Raw genomic sequence first — 19,305 nt, 5'->3', positions numbered from 1 at the left:
CACCTAAAGAGATTCAGTCTTTTGAACCTTAAAGGCTTTCCATCTCCTGGGTTCCCTCTAAAGCACAAGTACCCAGTGGTTATCAGTTACGGAGGGAATGTAGTCCAGAAGGGCCAGACGTGGCCTCCTAAGCGACCACATGTGGGATGTAGAGAACATCATCTCCTTCCGTGGGAATCAGGCCAGGACTCCAAAGGGCATTTTCAAGGACCCTCCTCTCTTACTTTTGCCCCCCTCTTAGGGCCCGCTAATAAAAAGGACCTGGGCTTGGGAGCATATGTGATCCTACACTATTTTTATTGTACTTGGTAATTAAAAATTAGTCTGGAGAAGAGACTGGTAAACGTGTCCAGAACGGTTCCCCAGTCGGGGGCGGGGGAGGGGTGCGCAGGGGGAGGCGGGGCGCGTGCCGCAGCCTGTGTTTGCAGGAGCAGTTCCGGGCACTCAGCCCCCTCACAGCCGGTTCCCTCCCAGCGTCCGCCCCCGCCAGCTGCACTTCTTGGCTTCTCCCTCTGTATTCTGCCACTTCTTCCCTTCCTAGCCAGATTTCTTCTACAATTTCTCCAGATTTCTGTAGCTGTGTTCAATATTTGAGTAGTTACACATTCGTTAGAGGGCTCTTCAAGATGCTTCACGTCTCTGCACTTTTAGTTGTGTGAAGAATAGGTGGACGTGAACTTGCCCTTTTTTAAAATAAATTTATTTATTTATTTATTTATTTATTTATTTATTTATTTATTTATTTATTTATTTATGGCTGCGTTGGGTCTTCATTGCTGCACGCGGGCTTTCTCTAGTTGCGGCGAGCGGGGGCTGCTCTTCGTTGCGCTGTGTGGGCTTCTCATTGCGGTGGCTTCTCTTGTTGCGGAGCACAGGCTCTAGGTACACGGGCTTCAGTAGTTGTGGCTCGCGGGCTCTAGAGCACAGGCTCAGTTGTTGTGGCGCACGGTCCCTGAACCTGCCCCTTGATCTGGGGGAAAGCTTTGTTTTTTAATCTATTTTTCTCTTTCTGGATCTAAGTACAGCTTATATTCACCGTCACCATCTTTCCTCCATCATAATTTCACCCTGGAAGACAAACATTAAAATGCAGACTTAGTCCTTGAGGCTAAGCCAAGTCCTGTTTCGTGTGAATGTAACTTACTATTATCGGCAGTATTGAGAAAAATAGTTCCTTGGTGGTCAGCAGCCATTTACGAGAGAAAGTGTCTCTTTATCCATATTCTTATTTAGTACTAATTCCTTAAAGTTCCAAAGTCCTCTTCTGAGGAAAGCCATGAAATAGAACTAAATTAAAACTAATTACATGGGCCTTCCCTGGTGGCACAGTGGTTAAGAATCCGCCTGCCAATGCAGGGGACACGGGTTCGAGCCCTGGTCCGGGAAGATCCCACATGCCGCAGAGCAACTAAGCCCGTGCGCCACAACTACTGAGCCCGGATGCCACAACTACTGAAGCCCATGCACCTAGAGCCCATGCTCTGCAACAAGAGAAGCCACTGCAATGAGAAGCCCGTGCACCGCAACGAAGAGTAGCCCCCGCTCACCGCAACTAGAGAAGGCCTGTGCACAGCAACGAAGACCCAACGCAGCCAAACATACATACATAAATAAATAAATAAATTTAAAAAATAAATAAAACTAATTACATGACAAGAATAATATTTCTTGTCAACAGAAAATATTCAAATGGTTTTGGGGCCACCGACTAAGGAATGGCTTCTAATTTCAGAGAGATTCTATTTCACCTGAGGGAAACGAGGTGAGAAAGGCCCACTTACTGTGGTTATTTTGTTTCTGCCATGTCCATGGGGACTTCCATGTGCTCATTTATTATGTAAAAAAAATTACTGAGTGACTTCTACGTACTAGGCAAGGGGCTAGATAGTTTGGCAGCTACTGTACCCACCCAAACCCTGGGCCCTAACCTCAAGGAGCTGAAAGTCTAACAGGAGAACTAGGACGAGTCTGCAAATAAACACTTCTCAGCAGGTGCCGCTGGGAATTCAAAGGAAAGGAAAGTGGTCCTTTCCAACAGAGACCATCAGGGACAGCTTCTTGGAGATGCTGCAGTAGAACCAGGCCATGACAGAGGGTGTAGTATTGACAATTTCCTCTTGCTGCCATAACAATTCCACAAACGAGGCTAAAGCATCACAAATTTATTATCTTCCAGTTGTGGAGGCCAGAAGCCCAACACGGGTCTCACTGGCTAAAACCAAGGTGTTGGCAGGGCGGCCTTCAGCCTGGAGACTCTAGGGAGAGTCTGTTTCCTGTCCATTTGGGTTGTTCTTTGTGGTTGTAGGACCCAGGGCCCTGTTTTCTTGCCGGCTGTAGGTTGAGAGCTTTTCAAAGCTTCCGGAGGCTGCACGTGGCCTCTTCTGACCTACCTTCCCATCGTCAGGGAGTAAGCGTAGGTTTCTTTAAGTCACTACTTTGTGGTAGTTTGTTACAGCAGCGGTAGCAATCTCCCATTAAAAATAAAACTAAATCCTCCCTGTGAACCCTCATTCTCCTCCAGCTGCTGCTTGATCACTTTCCTCCCCTTTCCAACTGTATGTCTCAGAGTTTTTTGTCTTTTGCTACTGTGCTCATCACAATATCTCCCATCTAGCAGCTCCTCTACCAAAAGAGCTCTTTGCTAAGATTCCAGTGGCTGCCACGTCTTTAAATCCAGGGGGCATTTTCCAGCTATCATTTTACTTGCTTCTTAGTAGCCTGTATCTTGGTTGATCCCTCCCTCCTTGAAACACTCTTCCTTTTGTTTCTGAGAAGCCCTGTTTTCCTCCAGCCCCCGGCAGCTGATCTGTTTCCTGTGCAGACTCCTCCTGCGCTTCACCATGAATGTTGCATTTCCTCAGCGTCACGGCCCCTCCCATTCCATCTACACTGTCTGCGAGGCTCTGCCTCCACACCTTATCCACGGTACCTGTAGGGCAACTCACATGTTCGCATCTCCCCTGCTACAAATCAGTGTCCACGACGGCCTTTGTGACATCTCCATCCACTCCACAGCGGCTCAGAAGACACCTCCAAAAACAAATTTAAGGTGTCGGTCCACAGGACAGCACCAGCACCCCAGTTACATAAGTGAGAGCCCAGGAGCCACGCCCTTCTCGCGTGGTCCAGACGGTCAACCCATTACTGGGGTCTCAAAGTTTGACCACTGTTATTTCTCCATTTCAGCTACTTTTTCCCTCATCCATTGTTCCCATCCTGGCTCAAGCTGCATCACCTCCCTCTGCAACTAGTAACATTCCGGCCTCCTGTCTCCACCCCCACCCCCCAATCATTCCCACACAGCCGATCCTGTCATTCCTCTACTTGGGACCCTTTCATGACTCCCACTGTTCTGAGTATTAAGACTGAAATCCTTAATGTGACCTTAAAGGCCCCGGGTGCCTACCTCTCCTTCCTCACCTCCGATCTCTCCCTGCATCTCTGCACTCCAATCACAAGGGTCTTTTTCAGTGTTTGAGATGCTGGGTCTTGTTCCTTCCACCACAGGGCCTTTGCACAGGCAGTGCTTCCCCCCACCCCACCACACCCCACCCCACCCCCTCTCAGAATGCTTTCCATGTTCGTCTTGTTAATTTCTTCTCTGCTTTTGCATCTCAGCTAAAGTGCTTCCTCATTTCCTAGCCCAACCAGGTCACATCCCCTCTATGATAAGAGCTCAAGGAGCTGTGTGTCTTTCCTTTACAGTATTAATCACAATCCAAAATTTCCGTGAGTTTTTAGTGTTACCTGGTGATTATTTGCCTCTCCTGCTAGACTTGGAAGCTCCACGATAATGTCTGTTGTCACTGTTTTGTCCCCAGGGCCTAGCACTTCTGGGTGCCCAATAATGTTGAACAAATTAGGTGCTGCTGGAGAGGGTGACAAGTCTGGCATATCGTAAGTTCTCAATAAATATTTGTCCTTTTGACTTTCAAAGCTTGTTGAGACACAAACGGGAAAATGTCTAGCAAGTAGTTGGAAGTGTGAAAATGAAAACATTGTATTTTTGTAATGCAGATCATAACTTTCGTGACCCATGAACACACCCAAAATTCCCATTTATGCAAAATACCAGAGAGAAAGGGTAGGCAAACTCAAGACCTTGCTTTTCCTTGAGGTCGTCTTTCAGTGTAGACATAAACCATCCTCCACCCTTTTGCCCTATGAACCCTGGGCACTGTGACGCCTTCTGCCAGAGTGTAGTCCTCTCACCTCCAACCTCTACTTGAGCTCAGTTAAATTTTCTCTCACCTCCTGTGATAGCTCCCAAATATTTTTTCAGCTCCTCTTTTCCCCAAGGATTGACTCGACAGCACATGATCACGGAGCTGCCATCCACCTTCCCTCTGCTCTCTCAGAAGGCCACTCTCCGCATGTCTTAAATGCCTGCCTTCCTGTGACTTGCTTCTGCCCTCTCCCCCTTCCCAGATCTTTGCCTTGAACTCTAGTTCCTCCTCTCACCTCTGACTTTCTGAAGGGTATTAGCTCTGGGACATTTTTCGAGTTCCAACCCCCAAGCCCAGAAACTCTTCTTCTCCTGGGGTTACAAGCAATCAGATGCAATCTGCATGCCTGCTTCCCAACATTTATAGGTTTCCCTTTGCTCTTTCAAGTTGGGCAGCCTGTCTGTCCGTGGGCCTCCTTCCACTTCTGCACATGATATCACCTTATGATAATCTCATCATGGGTTTCATGATCAAAACCCATTTATCCAGCATCTGAAGAAAACACACTCAGTTTTTCTTTTCAGGTCTGGTTGATAAAGCAAAATACATGGTCTTAAAAGCAACTGTTCAATGACAACCATAATGACATTTAGTAGTTAATTATAAATTAAAAGTTAAAAATAGACCATGAAAATGTTCTTTTTACAATTACACAATTAAATATTTCTTGTCAATTTAGATTGGCTCAGATGTTTCCCTTCGAAAATGTTAATTTTATTATAGAGATTGATTTTGTTGAGACAAGAGTTGAAGCCTTACACTTTTTGTTCTTCCTAGTGCAAGTTTTACCAATGTTCACTGCAAAAGATTAGATTAACAATCTGAATGGAAAGTTTTAGAACATCTAGGAGCATTCAGACCTTCACGGCAGGATTTTTCTTTCAATTACAGACACAAGAACATCCTGCTCATGTCTGCAAAGGAAACAGAAGTTGCAGCCAACTATAAATGTAATGAGAAGTAAGTAAGTAGCTGGTGTCGCTGTCACAGCTCACTCAGCATAAAAAGCAAACTCACGGAGGATGTGGTAAGAAAAGAAAGTTCGTTTTAGCAATTGTCTCTCAATAATGTAAAGTGTCAACATAAGAATTCTTTAAATGCAGAATGTGATTTTTATCTTGACAGTGTTTCTTTGAAGTCTTCTGGGAACACGTCTTAAATTATTGAGCAATTCTGACTTATGCAATCACATACTTCATTATTCATCTGAGAAGCAGAGTGGCTATTCGGAGAATGAAGCTGGGTTCTGTGTTGGAAGGGGCTGGAAAGGCAGGTCTGCAGAGACTGGCAAGGTGGCCACCCTGTAAGGCCTGCTGTGACCCTGGGCCTTTCCCTAAATATGCCCTAGAGGTTTTTACCAAATTTTCCAGGAAGCTCTGTTTTCCAAAATGGCTCAAAGCAATTAGAAATAAATTAAAATCAGAGAAGGTTTACTCTCTCATGATTTTAAGATTGGAAAACACATGTAAGAATTGAAATTTAGGGAATTCCCTGGCAGTCCAGTGGTTAGGACTCCGCACTTCCACTGCAGGGGGCATGGGTTCCGTCCCTGGTGGGGGAACTAAGATGTTGGAAGCCACGTGGCGTGGCCAAAAAAGAAAAAGAAAAAAAGGAAAAATGGTTAAGATGGTAAATTTTACGTCAGGTATTATTTACCACAATTGAAAAAATAAAATAATTTTAAAAAGAAACCTAGTGGTAGAACATAAAGGCTTTTGAAAAAAATGTAAGGTATGAAACATTTCTGGTTATTCATCTACTATCTATTAATCGACTACTCTCTTAAAAACAATAATAATCCACTTTTCCATAAGTCTGACTTCCAGTAATATAAACCCTTTGGGAAATGTGCAGAAACTGAGGACAAGAGATGTTTTAATACTTGAAATAGCATCACAAGGCCCTAGCTCTCCTCTGCATAGGAAAGGCTTTTAGGAATAAGAGGTTCTGTTAGCTCTTAGTTTACATACAGTTTTGAGAAGCGAAATAATCTTTCATAGCCAACAGCAGATTAAAAGAAGAAAATTAGTGGGAATTCCCTGGCAGTCTAGTGGTTAGGACTCCATGCTTCCACTGCAGGGGGCACAGGTTCGATCCTTGGTTGAAGAACTAAGATCCCGTAAGCTGTGTGGCAGAAAATTACCTAACAGAGGAAAACAACAAAAAATCCCTCAAAATAACAAACAAAGTGGGGAGGGAAATAGGGTGTTAAGTGTTTAATGCGGACGGAATGTCAGTTTGGGAAGATGAAAAAGTTTCGGAGATGGATGGTGGTGATGGCTGCACACAATGTGAATGTACTTAATGCCCCTAAACTGTACAGTTAAAATGTGATAAAATGGTAAATTTTATATTATGTATATTTTATTACAATAAAAAAAGACAGTTAAAAAAAAGAAAAGAGTTTGTCATCAAAGCATATCCCGCAACTAATAAACCTGGTACAGCCAAGTCTTTCTAGAAATTCCTACAAGTTTGCAGAACCAAAACCTCCAAAGAATAGTGTACCAGGAGATCTCCCTGGCTGACCCAGAGTGCTTGGTTCTGAGAAAAAGGTGATCTTTAAAATTTTGATATTTCAGACATTAAAACAGCCTTTAAAAGTTCATTCAATACATTCAGATCAGCAGTTAAGTTCTGTATATGTAGTTTTGGGGGGAGAAAATGGTCCTTGTTCTTGAGGAATTTATAATCTAATTAAGGAGACAGACTACATGGGTATAAAAAAAATTAAATCAGTGTAGCACATCTTCTTTCTAGTTTTCCAGGCTTTTCACAATCTAACCCTACTCTACTTTTTCACTGCTCCCCATAGAGAACATTCTCTGTAGTTAGGCAGATTTGCTGTGTGTCCTCCACAGATTATTAACAAGGAGGCCTTTTCTTTCCAAAAAGACAAAAATTGTGTCTAGAGAACAGAGCCTGCTTTCCAGGCACTAAGGTATAAAGAGGCTGAGTCATAATCAGGTTTTGTGCATTCATGGGTGGGGGAGGGGTGGGGAGGGGAAGCAGGTAGGTAGTCTCAGGGCGCATTGCACAGCGGCCTCAGGGAGAACCCCTAAAACATCCTGGCCCCGCATCTGCAGGTGAGGTGATGCTGGTGCCTGCCAGCCCTCAGCCTCTGCTCTGTCTGCTGCGGGAGGCCCTGGGCCTCCCTTCCTCACTCCACAAAGACCATTCCTCTCCCCTCAAAGTAAAAGGGAGCTGATTTGGTTTCAGTTTCCTTATTATTAAGTACATTGTGATCATGACTGTTTGAGATTACCCGAAGACAGCCTTATAATTCAGTGCTTCCAAGCTCTGGGGTCAGATCTACCAAGGTTGGAATCCCAGCTCTTTGGTCTCTGGTGAGTTAGTTGGGCTCTGTGTATTTTAGGGTCTTCTTCTATAAAATGGAGTTAATAACATGGTTGACTAGAGGGTTAAATGAGATAATACACAAGTTTAGGGCAACACCTGGTATACACACATATTTTACGTATGTTAATCAATTAATTTATACGTGGAGAGGTTGCCGCTGCCACATGCTTTGTGCTCAGTGGGACTTGTGCTGTCTCTCTTTTCTCCTCTTGGCAACTGGATGCATTATGTGGATGAACTTATGTAGTTGATTATTTAAACAGTTTTTAACTATCCTATTTAGAAGTATCAGGAATTATAAGACAGAAATCACCCAGAATCACTATATTCCAGAGAATACCACTTTTAATATTTGGCTGCATACTTTACTGGACACATACATATTTTTGTTTGTTTAATATACGTTATATATTTTATATTATATAATATATATTATTTATATTTTATGAATATAGCTTAAATATAAATATATATACTTATATTGTTTGACCAAATTAGATCCTGTACCCTATTTTGTCACTATATTTCTTTTTTTTTTAATTTTTATTTATTTATTTAAGTTTTGGCTGCATTGGGTCTTCATTGTGGTGCGCGGGCTTCTCAGTGCTGTGGCTTCTCGTTGGGGAGCATGGGCTCTAGGCGCGCAGGCTTCAGTAGTTGTGGCATGCGGGCTCAGTAGTTGTGGCTCCCGGGCTCTAGAGCGCAGGCTCAGTAGTTGTGGCGCACGGGCTTAGTTGCTCCACGGCACGTGGGATCTTCCCGGACCAGGGCTCGAACCCGTGTCCCCTGCACTGGCAGGCGGATTCTTAACCACTGTGCCACCAGGGAAGTCCTATCGCTATGTTTCTTGAACGCATCAACAAGAGTGTAAACTCCACCAGTGGGTAAATCGTGTAGTTTTGCTCACTGTAGTACCAATGGTGTTTGGTTTAATCCATGGTTCATGGCAAGTCCTCAAAAAAATTTAAAAAACAAAAAACCCAAAGGAATGATTGACTGCATGTCAGTAAACACAATGTTCTCCTATATTGTGTATCAGTTTCCTCAAGTAAGCCTCCATTTGGAAAATTACCCGTTTCCAATTTGTTTCAAATATATATATATATATGTAAAAATGTTTAAGATATTTTTTAAAAACGCACAGAGAATAACACAATACACATTATTGAATCGAATCACTCAGAATCAACAAATTTTAAGATTTGGACAATTTGTTTCAAATAAAGAAATAAAGCACTGGAGAGAAAGTCGATGTCCTTACTTTTCTCTCCTGAGTCTAATTTCTGCACTCCTTTCTACACCGGCCACAGCTGTCATGAGTCTGGTGTGTACATTTTCAGTCCTTGACTCTACTTGTATAAAGAACGTGATTAGCATAGGTTCTGTGGGATTTTATTTATCAACATGGTATCATAGTGTAAATATAGTTTTGCAACTCCCTTTTCTCCACTCTACAATGATTTTTGAAGTCTATCTACATATCCTTTGAAAAGTACAGCTAGTTCATTCACTTAGCTATTTTACATATTTTATTTTCCCACAGTTCCCTATTGCTGGACTTTTAGGTTCTTCCTGATTTTTCACGATTGCAAACAATTCTACAATGGTCATTGTAATCCCAAAATTTGATTAGGTGTCTCGCACATAAATTGTAAAGTCCATTAAATTCCTTTTATTTACGATATATTTCTTTCAGTTAACTATGTTTCTGTCGTTGAAGACAGAGCAAGGGCAGTACCTTTACCTGCACACAAAGGGAGGAGGGGGCCAGCCCCGGTGGGGGTGCGGGGGGAGGGAGGCCTGTCCCGGTGCGAGCGCCTGGGGCGCAGGTGAGGGCGGAGGCGGCGCCGCGCCGCGCGTCCAGGTGAGCCTCGCGGGGGGCGGGGCGCAGGTGAGCCGGATCCCGGCGCTCAGCGATGGCCGGGCCATCGGCGCGCGTGGACCCCGGGCTGTCCCCTGGCAGACAGTCCGGAGCCCGTCCGCGCGGGAGGACGCGGGACGGCAGCGCCGCGGGGGGCACGGCGGCTGAGGCCGCGGGCTCCGCACGGACCGGCGGACGGACGACGGCCGGGCCCCGCGCCCCCTGGGCGGCCGGCGGGCGCGGGCGGGGGCGGCGCTGACGCGGCGGTCACGTGACGCCCCAGGAATGCCAACAATGTAGCGAATGTCCCGCTCGGGCTGCGCGCTGGGCCGCGGCGCGAGCGCCGGAAGATGGGGCCGCCCGCCCGCCCGTCCGCCCGGCGCCCCGCGTCCCCGCCCGCCGGCCGACCCCGGGCTCGGCGTCCCCCGCGAGGCCCCGGAGCCGCGGGCCAGGCGGCCGCGGACGGCGTAGACGGCGCGAGGTGAGCGGGGCGGCGGGGTCTGGATCGGGACTCGGGACGCGGCGGCGGGCGGGGCCGCGCGCTCGGGCGGAGGGGGGTCCGCGCCGTCGGGCCACCTCGGCCCTCGGCCCCTCGCGGGCAGGTCGTCCCCGGATGGAGGCCGCGCCGCCCCTCCCCCTCGCGGGCCGCCCCTCCCCCCGGGCCGCGCCCCCGGGTCTTCCCCTCCCCCACCTTCCCCCACCCCCACCCCGACCCCCGTCCGGAGTCCGGCCTCCCGCGGCGCCCCCCTGCGCTCGGCGCCCGCCGGGCTCCGGACGCGGGTTCTGACCCGGTTCGCGGCGCCTGGCGACCCGGCGGAGGCAGGTGGGGCCGGGGAGACACGTGCCCCGCCCGCAGGCCTCGGCGGGACCCGGACGGTGCGCGCTGTGTGCGGGGTTCGTCGCGTGGACGGATTACACGTACGTGGGGGGCGGGGGAGGGGGGTCTCCCTGGACAGGAGTCCAGACTTAAGAACTCACTAGCTCGGGACTGTGTGAGACCCAGCGCTTGGCAGGTAGAAATGCAGTGGCCACACAGCTCTGTTCCCAAAGTGTTCAGCAAATACGTGCAATTGTAGAGGAAAGATTGCCCCCATTTTACTAAGAAACTTGAAAGTCACAAAATGTGTGATGTTCGCACAGGTGTTCAGTTTGAATTTTAACCTGGGGGTTGACAGGCCTTCCCTTAGTAATGGAGAAAGTAACTCCCGGCCCATTATTAGGGAAATTCTGCTCAGGAGAGCTTGATTCAGAGTTTTAGTTGAATCTCAACTCAAATCCCTGCGTGATGGATCACCATTTTTGAGCGCTCAATCAAGAGACTAAGCTACTTTGTATCTTTTAAAAGTTTTTTCTTTAGCAAATGTATTAGTAAGAGAGTAACAGAAAAATCTTCAAAATAAGAATGCACAGACTGTTTAAGAAAGTCTGTTTTAAATTATCATTAACAAGACACTGTGTTATTCAGCCTCTCATAAAATTTGGTCTCATTATCCAGGTATATAGAGCACTGTTTAAAGAATATGCCAGCATTCCTTTGAAATTAAAATTGCTGAACATTTAATGAATCTCAAAATGTCAAGCAATTTAAAATGATATCTGAGCAGAAGCTGTCATGAAAAATTATTAAGGTGAATTATGAGAATCTCGGAATTTTTGAACCGGAAAAGATTCTTCTAGCCTCTCCATCTAATTTGAAATCGTTTTGACTTAGGTGTAAATGGGAGCTGTACATATTTCTTTCTTTCTTTAGCAAATCGCAGGGTTGGGGGAGGGACTTTCCTTTGGTGGGAGGGGAATGTTTTTACAATAAGATGCCTTGTTATTTTAAATGATGTGTTGTAAGTAGCCAGCCCCGGGCTCCTAAATCCCACTGCATGTGTGGGTTGGGCGTGAGGAGAGGTGTTGAAGCTGATAAATTCGCCGTAAACACCCAGGAAGCATTTGGGGGAACTTTGTGGGAGTGTTCTGATTTGTACTGGAAAAACCAGACTAACACAGGTTTTGAAAAGCTGCTTTTATGTTTTATTTCATGGTTATAATAATGTGAAACTTCTAAATAATGTTCCTTACTGACTTTTAAAAAATAAAAGGTTTGAAGAAATACAGAAGATAAATTCACTGCATTTACTTTGTTTTGACTGTAAATCTGCTCTAAAAAGGAGCAAAATATTCTGATCAACAGAATGAAGAGCTTGGGCTTGAACATTTCTAGAACATTTCCGACTTCCAACATGAAAAATTCCCTGAATCTCCTTCCTTTTTTAAAAAAAGCCTATTGCTTAGTAATTCCTATGGACAGAACAGGGCCTATGGACCCTTAGTAATTCCTATGGACCCCTGGTCCCGAGTCCAGGGGTCACCATCCCATTGCGTGCTGGTGACTGAGGCTCTGTGTGGGGCGGGGGGTGGGCTTTATTACAGAGAGCACCTGTGACGGCTCCCAGAGCCCGGAGGTAGCCCTGTTTGGCCACTCATGTCACTAAGTGTTAGTGTTAGTACTTTTGAGCCTAATGCTGTTTGATTTACAGTTTCATTTTGAAAGTATGATTAAAACAAGGTAATGCTGGAAATAAAGATAATAGTTACGGTGCTAAAATTAGGGTGGAAACTTGACATTGTTTAATGTTTGCCGTTCACTCTACGAAAGCTTTATTTCGCTTGCCATCTCGACCACATCAACCTAATAGTGACAAGTGGTTGTTTAAGTTAATTAACTGCTTTTGGTTCATATGCCAGTATTTGACATTCATAGGAGTTTTTCTGGAGGACAAGGGACAACTCTCATATTGTGTAGCAGTGGTTTGTGTTTACTGTTAACTGTTCCGATGCTGTGGCGTAGAGCAGATCCTGGAGTCTCTGAATTCGTTAGCACGGTGAGAATCTTTTCGAGGACGTAAGCTGGCTTTTGAAGGGAGTGGGCTTCTCTTTGGAGTACTGACCTCCCTGTCTCCAGGCCGTGGTCTTGAGCAGGAGTGCTAGGGACCAGCTTGTTCCTTTTACTAATTCACTCCATCCTGTCTCACGAGCGTCACTCCTGTGTTTTCAGTAAATGTGCCCAGACGCACCTGCCTTGCTCCCCAACATTATCTGCCTGTTCATCTTTTCTATGTTTGAGCCTTTTCACAGGAAGTTCCGGACTCCAAGAATAGCTTCACACTTCCTCCATCAAATCATAGCCCTTGCGCCTTTCCACCTTTGGTGAAGCGATCCTTTCTCTGGGAGGTTTTCTCCAAATAGGCCTGTGCACTGGGATTCCTTGGATGGTCATGTATCACCTCTGTCCACAGCAGTGACTCTCCAGTGGCATGGGTGGTCCAATCCCTGGCCGCGGAGTTTCCAAAACTTGGAGGGGAGAGGGTTTCAGAGGAGGTGAGGCTTCTCAAAGAGTGAAAGCCCCTGCCAGGGTGTGGAATGGAATATTAGGAGACCCATCCTGTTGGGTTGCTTGCTGTTATGATTGCTACAGAGAACAGGTGATAAATTTATCTATAGCATGGTCATTCCACGTGGTCATCTTGAGTACAAACTTCTATGGCTCCATTTTTTTATGCTGTTATTCATAACGTGTGTCTCTAAGTGTATGTATGTGTATATCTATATACACATATATATATATCAATCATACAGATAGCATGTACAAAGCAAATAGGGCATGTGGTAGTTTGTTTTCCCTGGATCATAAACTTATTTGGAGGTGAGGCCCAGTTCTACCTGAGTGAATGCATATAATGTCCAGTACAGCATTTGGCACGAGTGGGAGACCTCTGTACCCGCTGAAACGTTGTGATCACGCTCTTGGTTGGAGAGACGTCCTCAGGGACCCTCCTGGTGAGGGGTATCCCCTGTGCGGGTTTCCTGGCTGGGGCAGCCCTGGAGAGGTCCATCAGCCCAGTGGTTTACGGTTCTGACATTCAGCATCTGGCTGCAGGCCTGGCTCGGCTGCCTGATTTAGTTTCAGCTTTGCTAGTTAGTTATAGTAAGGATATGATTTAAATAATAACTGGAATTTTAGGTCCAAGAAATACTGTTTAAAAAAATGCCAGCATGTGTCCTTAGTGCGGGTCCTGCGGTCCGTGGGTTTAGTTGGTTGCTTCGTCGGTCGGGGCTGAATGTGTGTTTGGCAGCCAGTGTGGGTTGTGAAGTACTGGGAGAAATTAGAATAAAAATTCTTGAACATCTGATAGCATTTTCCAGGATTGGTTTAAGAACTAGAATTGGGTTTGGTAGGGCCAAATTAAGGGATGATTAAAATATTGCTCTCATATTAAGTTTTTACAGGAGCCACCTATACTAAGAATAGGATTTAGTAGTTGTCACAGCTCCAGATGTGAAAATGAGTTGTTTTTGTCTTATGAGTTGTATTGCAGTTTTTGTTTTTGTTTTTCTAAGAGGCATGAGAGAATAACACTTCACTGTTAGGAGGTAATACAGGGGCTTTCTTTGCACATCGAGAGTATTACAGTTTTAAAATTCCAGTGTTTTGTAGTTTCTTTTACTATTTTATTTATTTATTGGCTGAGTTGGGTCTTGGTTGCTGCACGCGGGCTTTCTCTAGTTGCGGCGAACCAGGGCTATTCTTCGTTGCGGTGCGCGGGCTTCTCACTGCGGTGGCTTCTCTTGTTGCAGAGCACGGGCTCTAGGCGTGTGGGCTTCAGTAGTTGTCGCACACGGGCTCAGTAGTTGTGGCTCACAGGCTCTAGAGCGCAGGCTCAGGAGTTGTGGCGCACAGGCTTAGTTGCTCCGTGGCATGTGGGATCTTCCCGGACCAGGGCTCGAACCCGTGTCCCCTGCATTGGCAAGTGGATTCTTAACCACTGTGCCACCAGGGAAGCCCTGTAGTTTCTTTTAAAGTATATTTAAATCAATTGATGATACCTAAGAAATTTCTAAAATTAGATTACTTTGCTTGCTACCCCCATTTTTTTTTTTTTTTTTTTTTTTTTTTTGCCACACCGTGGCCTATGGGATCTTAGTTCCCCAACCAGGGATCGAACCCGGGCCCCAGTAGTGAAAGCACAGAGTTCTAACCACTGGAGCACCAGGGAATTCCGCTACCCCAATTTTTTAAAGACCCATCCATGAGGCTTTAGGGTCGTATTTGTAAAATTCTTGATGAGAGAGCTTATTAAAATGATACAGTAGTGTGTCACAGGAGCTCATTTCCAGCTGCAGTCTTAATTTGACTGATGAGTATTCTCATGAAAAATGCTTTCAGAAGTTCATAATTTCACCACGAAATCAACTGTCGTCAAACTAAAGTGTAAAATACAAGGTCTCAAGCTGAGAAAATACTTTCATTCTTTGTGTAACTGAAGGAAAGTTTCATCCTTACCAAATTATTCAGGCAGGACCAATTTGCCTGTAGGTGTCCTACATCCTCACCTAGGAAGCCAGGTATGCCCAGGAGACCGTGGTGGGAAGGCGATGAGAAGGGGGTGGGGTCTTCCCCCCCCCCCCCCGCCCCCCGTACGCAGGACCTTTCCCAGGCGCGGCTTTAGGAGGTATCCCTGAATAACTCTTTCAACTTTCCTTATGTTTGAAAATTTTCATAATGAAATGTTGAGGGGGAAAAAAGAAAAGAAACCAGGACGTTTGATCCGGATTCTGTTTGGGGGCACCTCCACCTGGTATTTCTTAGCTCAGGTATAAATACAGATGTCGACACAGAAACGTCTGGTCTCTCCCGCGCTGCTTGGCTTTATAATTGGAATGTTTGTGGGACACACGGGCACTTAAACCCCCAGTATATGGAGGCGCATGGCTGTGGGAAGCCCCTCCCCGTTGTGTGTTTCCGTGCCCTGGTGGAGCGCGGAGGGGCAGGAGGTTTGCCCACCGTCAGCACCCAGTCCTGAGGCCCGGCCTTTCCTGGTGTAGCTGTGTGTAGTGAGGGAACGTGATCAAACGCTAGCTGGATGTGAGCAGTTAGATGACTTTGCATAATGCCCATCATTGTAACCATTCCTAAGCGTACAGTTCAGCGGCATTAAATACATGAATGTTGTCACTGCAGTCAGCACCGCAGTCTATATTCCAAACTTTTTCATCGTCCCAGACAGAAACTCTGTACCCATTAAACAATAACTCCCCCTCCCCCAGCCCCTGGTGACTCCAGTCTTCCGTGTCTCTCTGGATTTGCCCCATAGGAGTGGATCACACACTATGCGTCCTGCAGTGTCTGGCTCATGTCACGCAGCGTAATGTCCTCAGGGTTCATCCACGTTGTAGCAGGTGTCAGAACTTCATTCCTTTTTCTGGCTGAGTAATATACCGTAGTCGTGCAACTTTTTATAGTGGTTTTGTGTAGATGTCAGGAACACTGTGTCTGAAACCTCAGAGAAAGGGCACCATGTTTTCCGAGGGTCGTCCCCGTGCGCAGCCCATGCTGCATGTTCTGCCGAGAGCGCCGTGGGGCAGGTTTTACCCCGAGTCCGGGATCGCGGGGACAGACTCGGACGCTTCCGGGCAGTGGGCGGGGGAGGCCCTGCCCTCGTGGTGCCCACAGTTCAGCTGATTCAGGAGGAAAGCGGGCACACTTGACAGTGCTCTGGGGGGCTGTGGGTGGCCCGCAGGGTCTCCGGGGTTGGGTGGGCGGGAAGACCCTCTGCTGTGGGTCACAGCTTTCAGCGCTTTTCCCTTTTAGAGTAACTCCCAGGGAATTCACTCAGAATCCTCCTCGCGGCCCCACACCCTTCCCTCTGCCGCCGTGGCCAGGCAGGGAGGCCGGCCCTGCGTCCTGGCTTTGACCTTCTTACAGCTCTTTTTCCTTCTCCGTGGACCGTCTCCAGGGGCCGAGTGGAGAGCAGCTTTACCGGTCCTGCCTGTGTCGCCTGGCGGCGGCCTGAGGCCCATCACAGCCCGCTGCCGAGGACTGCCGCTCACCCGCATAACTGTCCCTGGCCGCCGGCGGGCTCGCTGCTTCTCACCCAGGCCCCTGTCGTCCACCTGGAGTGTCCCAGCCTTGTCCCTCCCAGCCCTCTGTCCAGTTGGCTTCCTGACTCAGCTCTCTAAAGGGCGCTTGGCTGTGTCACTCCTTAGCTCGGCCGCAGACGGTGGCTCCCCGTGGAGTCCAGACGTGGCCGTGATCTGGAAGGTCCTCCGCATCAAGCCCCTGGGCGCCTCCAAGCGTCATCCCTCCAGACTGCAGGAAAGGCCTCTCGGCGGCCCTCGTGCCGGTGGAGGAGCCTGTGGATGTCGTGTTCCTCTGCTCCTTTGCACGTGCTGTTCCCTGGGCTGGAATTCCCGTCTTCCCTGCATAGATGTTTAGTTCTCTCTACTGCGGAGCTCTTTCTGACTTTCTCCTTTATTCTCCCATTTGTCAGATGATTCTTTTTCTCCTCTTGGGCATCCTGTCTTTGGAGCAGTTTATCTGCCTCCCTCACGCGCTCCTCTCTCTGCACTGTGGCCGTTTGCAGGGGGGATGGGTTGGGGAGGGGTACCGGAAGGACCCTCCTTCACATCGGTTATGTATTGCGAGGACAGTAGGATTTATGACTTCTGTATTTCCATTTTCAAAGGAAGGGAAGAGAACTAAAGATTGGAAACGGAGTGGTTTGTGTGAAGATCGTAGGAAAAGGTACAACTCCTGTCCGTTCTCAGACTCCAGACGTGCTCAGCAGCTCCTTGAGAATCTGTTCATTTCTGTTGGAATGTGAACTTGTGGTTTTAGACAGTTAGGTGTTTCAGAACAGATGCTTAGACCACGAGGTCACTGAGAATGAGTGTGGGTGCAGTGTGCCCCATTTTACACCAGTGCAGCAGGGCTCTGGGCTCGGGTCCACGGCCCGGGGGCCTCAGCTGTGTCTCAGCCAGTGGGTCACTATTGCGTACTCAAGGGCATTTCAGCGACTTTAACGTAGTAGATGTTGTGTTTAAAAATGCGAATTTCACGTTGAAAATTTTATGTAGCCTGCTTCTGACTTGCTAAATAGAATCTTCTTGTAGTTACCGTGAGAAAGGGGGCAGGGAAAACCTTTTGAGACCTTCCATCTTCCCATCTCTAAGAAAGGAATAGTAATTTTATGTCATTTTTTCAGGTTTACTGTTGTATATGGTAATGTAATAGAGCTATGTAAGTTAATTCACATGAAGCGCTTAGAACAGAGCCTGGCACTTAGTAAATACTTGATAAACATTAGCTATCTCCCCACCCCAGTGGGGAAAAAGGGGTGAAAAAGGCCGTGAAGCACGGTTCCATCTTACAGTTTCTAAGTTCCTCACTGAAGGAAGCCCAGACCCCTGTGCCCCGCTCCCTGTAAAGTATGCTCCAAGAAGGGATCAGTTTTCCTTTGTTCATGAAAACTCAAAGTGATTGTCCTTCACTGTCTGCTCACTGGGTTCTGTGGTCACGGCCACGCGGGCTGCCTCCAGGGCAGGACGGCTCAGGACGGAACAGCAGTGACCACGGGACGCTGAGCCGCACTCTGTGCTCACCCGCTGCTGCCACCTGTTGGGCGGAGGGGAGGGAGGTGACCTCACCTGTCCCAGGCTACGCAGCCCTGAGCCCCTGAGCCAGCTGCTGCCGGGCAGCTGGCAGCTAAGGGCAGCGTCAGGGCTGGGCTCGCCTTCTGACTGCCAGCGTGACAGCACTCAGTGAGTTAGCCGGGAGCAGGTATCATCCCTGTGGGGAAATGCCCTTGTGACAGCGAGTTCTCTACAGAGAGGCTGCTTCCATGCTGAGGGGTGGGGGCCGCACACAGACGACTTGCCTCTACACAGCGCTTGTTACTGTGGTCACCGTGTGACCGCCCACATGCTGTTACCAGACCCCTCCGTGCAAGTGTCAGTTTCCACAAGCGAGACAGTCTCACTTTTTTATTGTTTATTTATTTATTTATTTATGTTTGGCCGCGTTGGGTCTTCGTTGCTGCGCACGGGCTTTCTCTAGTTGTGGTGAGCGGGGGCTACTCTTCATTGCGGTGCGCAGGCTTCTCATTGCGGTGGCTTCTCTTGTTGCAGAGCACGGGCTCTAGGCATGTGGGCTTCAGTAGTTGTGGCATGTGGGCTCAGTAGTTGTGGCTGATGGGCTCAGTAGTTGTGGCACGTGGACTCAGTAGTTGTGGCTCGCGGGCTCAGTAGTTGTGGCACGTGGGCTCAGTAGTTGTGGCTCGTGGGCTCAGTAGCTGTGGCTCGTGGGCTCTAGCGCGCAGGCTCAGTAGTTGTGGCGCACGGGCTTAGTTGCTCCGCGGCATGTGGGATCTTCCCGGACCAGGGCTCGAACCTGTGTCCCCTGCATTGGCAGGCAGATTCTTAATCACTGCGCCACCAGGGAAGCCCCGAGCCATTTCTTATTTTAGTATTTAGGTCAAAATGCCGGTAAGAAGTTGACCACTTTATAAAAAAACCAGGGGAGTCGTGACCCTCAAAGTCTCGTAACACATTGTGTGAACCTTGAGCGTGACAGGCTGTGGTTTCTTTCAGGAGGTTTGGGAGGGTTTTATAAGAAAGAGTTCCCAAGATGTGGAAGGACCACCGGTTGAGGTGGGTGGAGAGGTTTGTTAGTCAAGCTGTGGGGATGCAGGGCGTGGTGTGGACCAGCCGCTGAACCCTTGAGCTGTGGATTTCCAAGTGAAATCATATTATAAAGGAGAATTTTAAATGAGCTGTCGGTTGTTAATACTGTTGTTCTTGCCCAAAATTGAGTATTTATGAGAAAGTATTGGCTTGTGGAGCGGTATGTCATTGCAGATTACATGTTACAGGAGACGCCTGGGGTGGCCCTGCCTGTCACGTGCTCTAACCAGAGTTGAACCGTATCTTTATCTTTTCTGAGAGGTGGTGTGTTCTTCCTTTATCTTTCCAAGTGGAATATTTTCAGGATCTTTGTCCATTTCTGAAAAATGTCATTGACATTACGTGGGA

At 47.6% G+C, this 19,305-nt stretch overlaps 1 protein-coding gene and 1 long non-coding RNA gene across 4 annotated transcripts in view; one reads left to right on the top strand and one right to left on the bottom strand.

The window, feature by feature from the left end:
* Positions 1-902: 902 nt before the first annotated feature.
* On the bottom strand, positions 903-4,503 carry LOC118884366. The gene is made up of 3 exons (XR_005017268.1): positions 4,252-4,503; positions 2,946-3,030; positions 903-1,068 (listed from the first exon to the last, which is right to left on the bottom strand). It is a non-coding gene; the product is annotated as an uncharacterized LOC118884366 (long non-coding RNA).
* A 664-nt stretch (positions 4,504-5,167) lies between these two features.
* Positions 5,168-19,305, top strand: part of LATS2 (large tumor suppressor kinase 2) — a 52,369-nt gene continuing 38,231 nt past the window's right edge. The window contains exon 1 of one of the 3 annotated variants that reach the window (XM_036831628.1): positions 5,168-5,186. The gene's annotated coding sequence lies outside the window, so the exon portion shown is untranslated. The other 2 variants (XM_036831626.1, XM_036831627.1) reach the window with 2 other exon arrangements.

The sequence above is a fragment of the Balaenoptera musculus genome, chromosome 18 (genome assembly GCF_009873245.2).
Source record: "Balaenoptera musculus isolate JJ_BM4_2016_0621 chromosome 18, mBalMus1.pri.v3, whole genome shotgun sequence".
In the NCBI taxonomy this organism is placed as follows: domain Eukaryota; kingdom Metazoa; phylum Chordata; class Mammalia; order Artiodactyla; family Balaenopteridae; genus Balaenoptera; species Balaenoptera musculus.
This window is presented reverse-complemented; position numbering and strand designations above follow the sequence as displayed.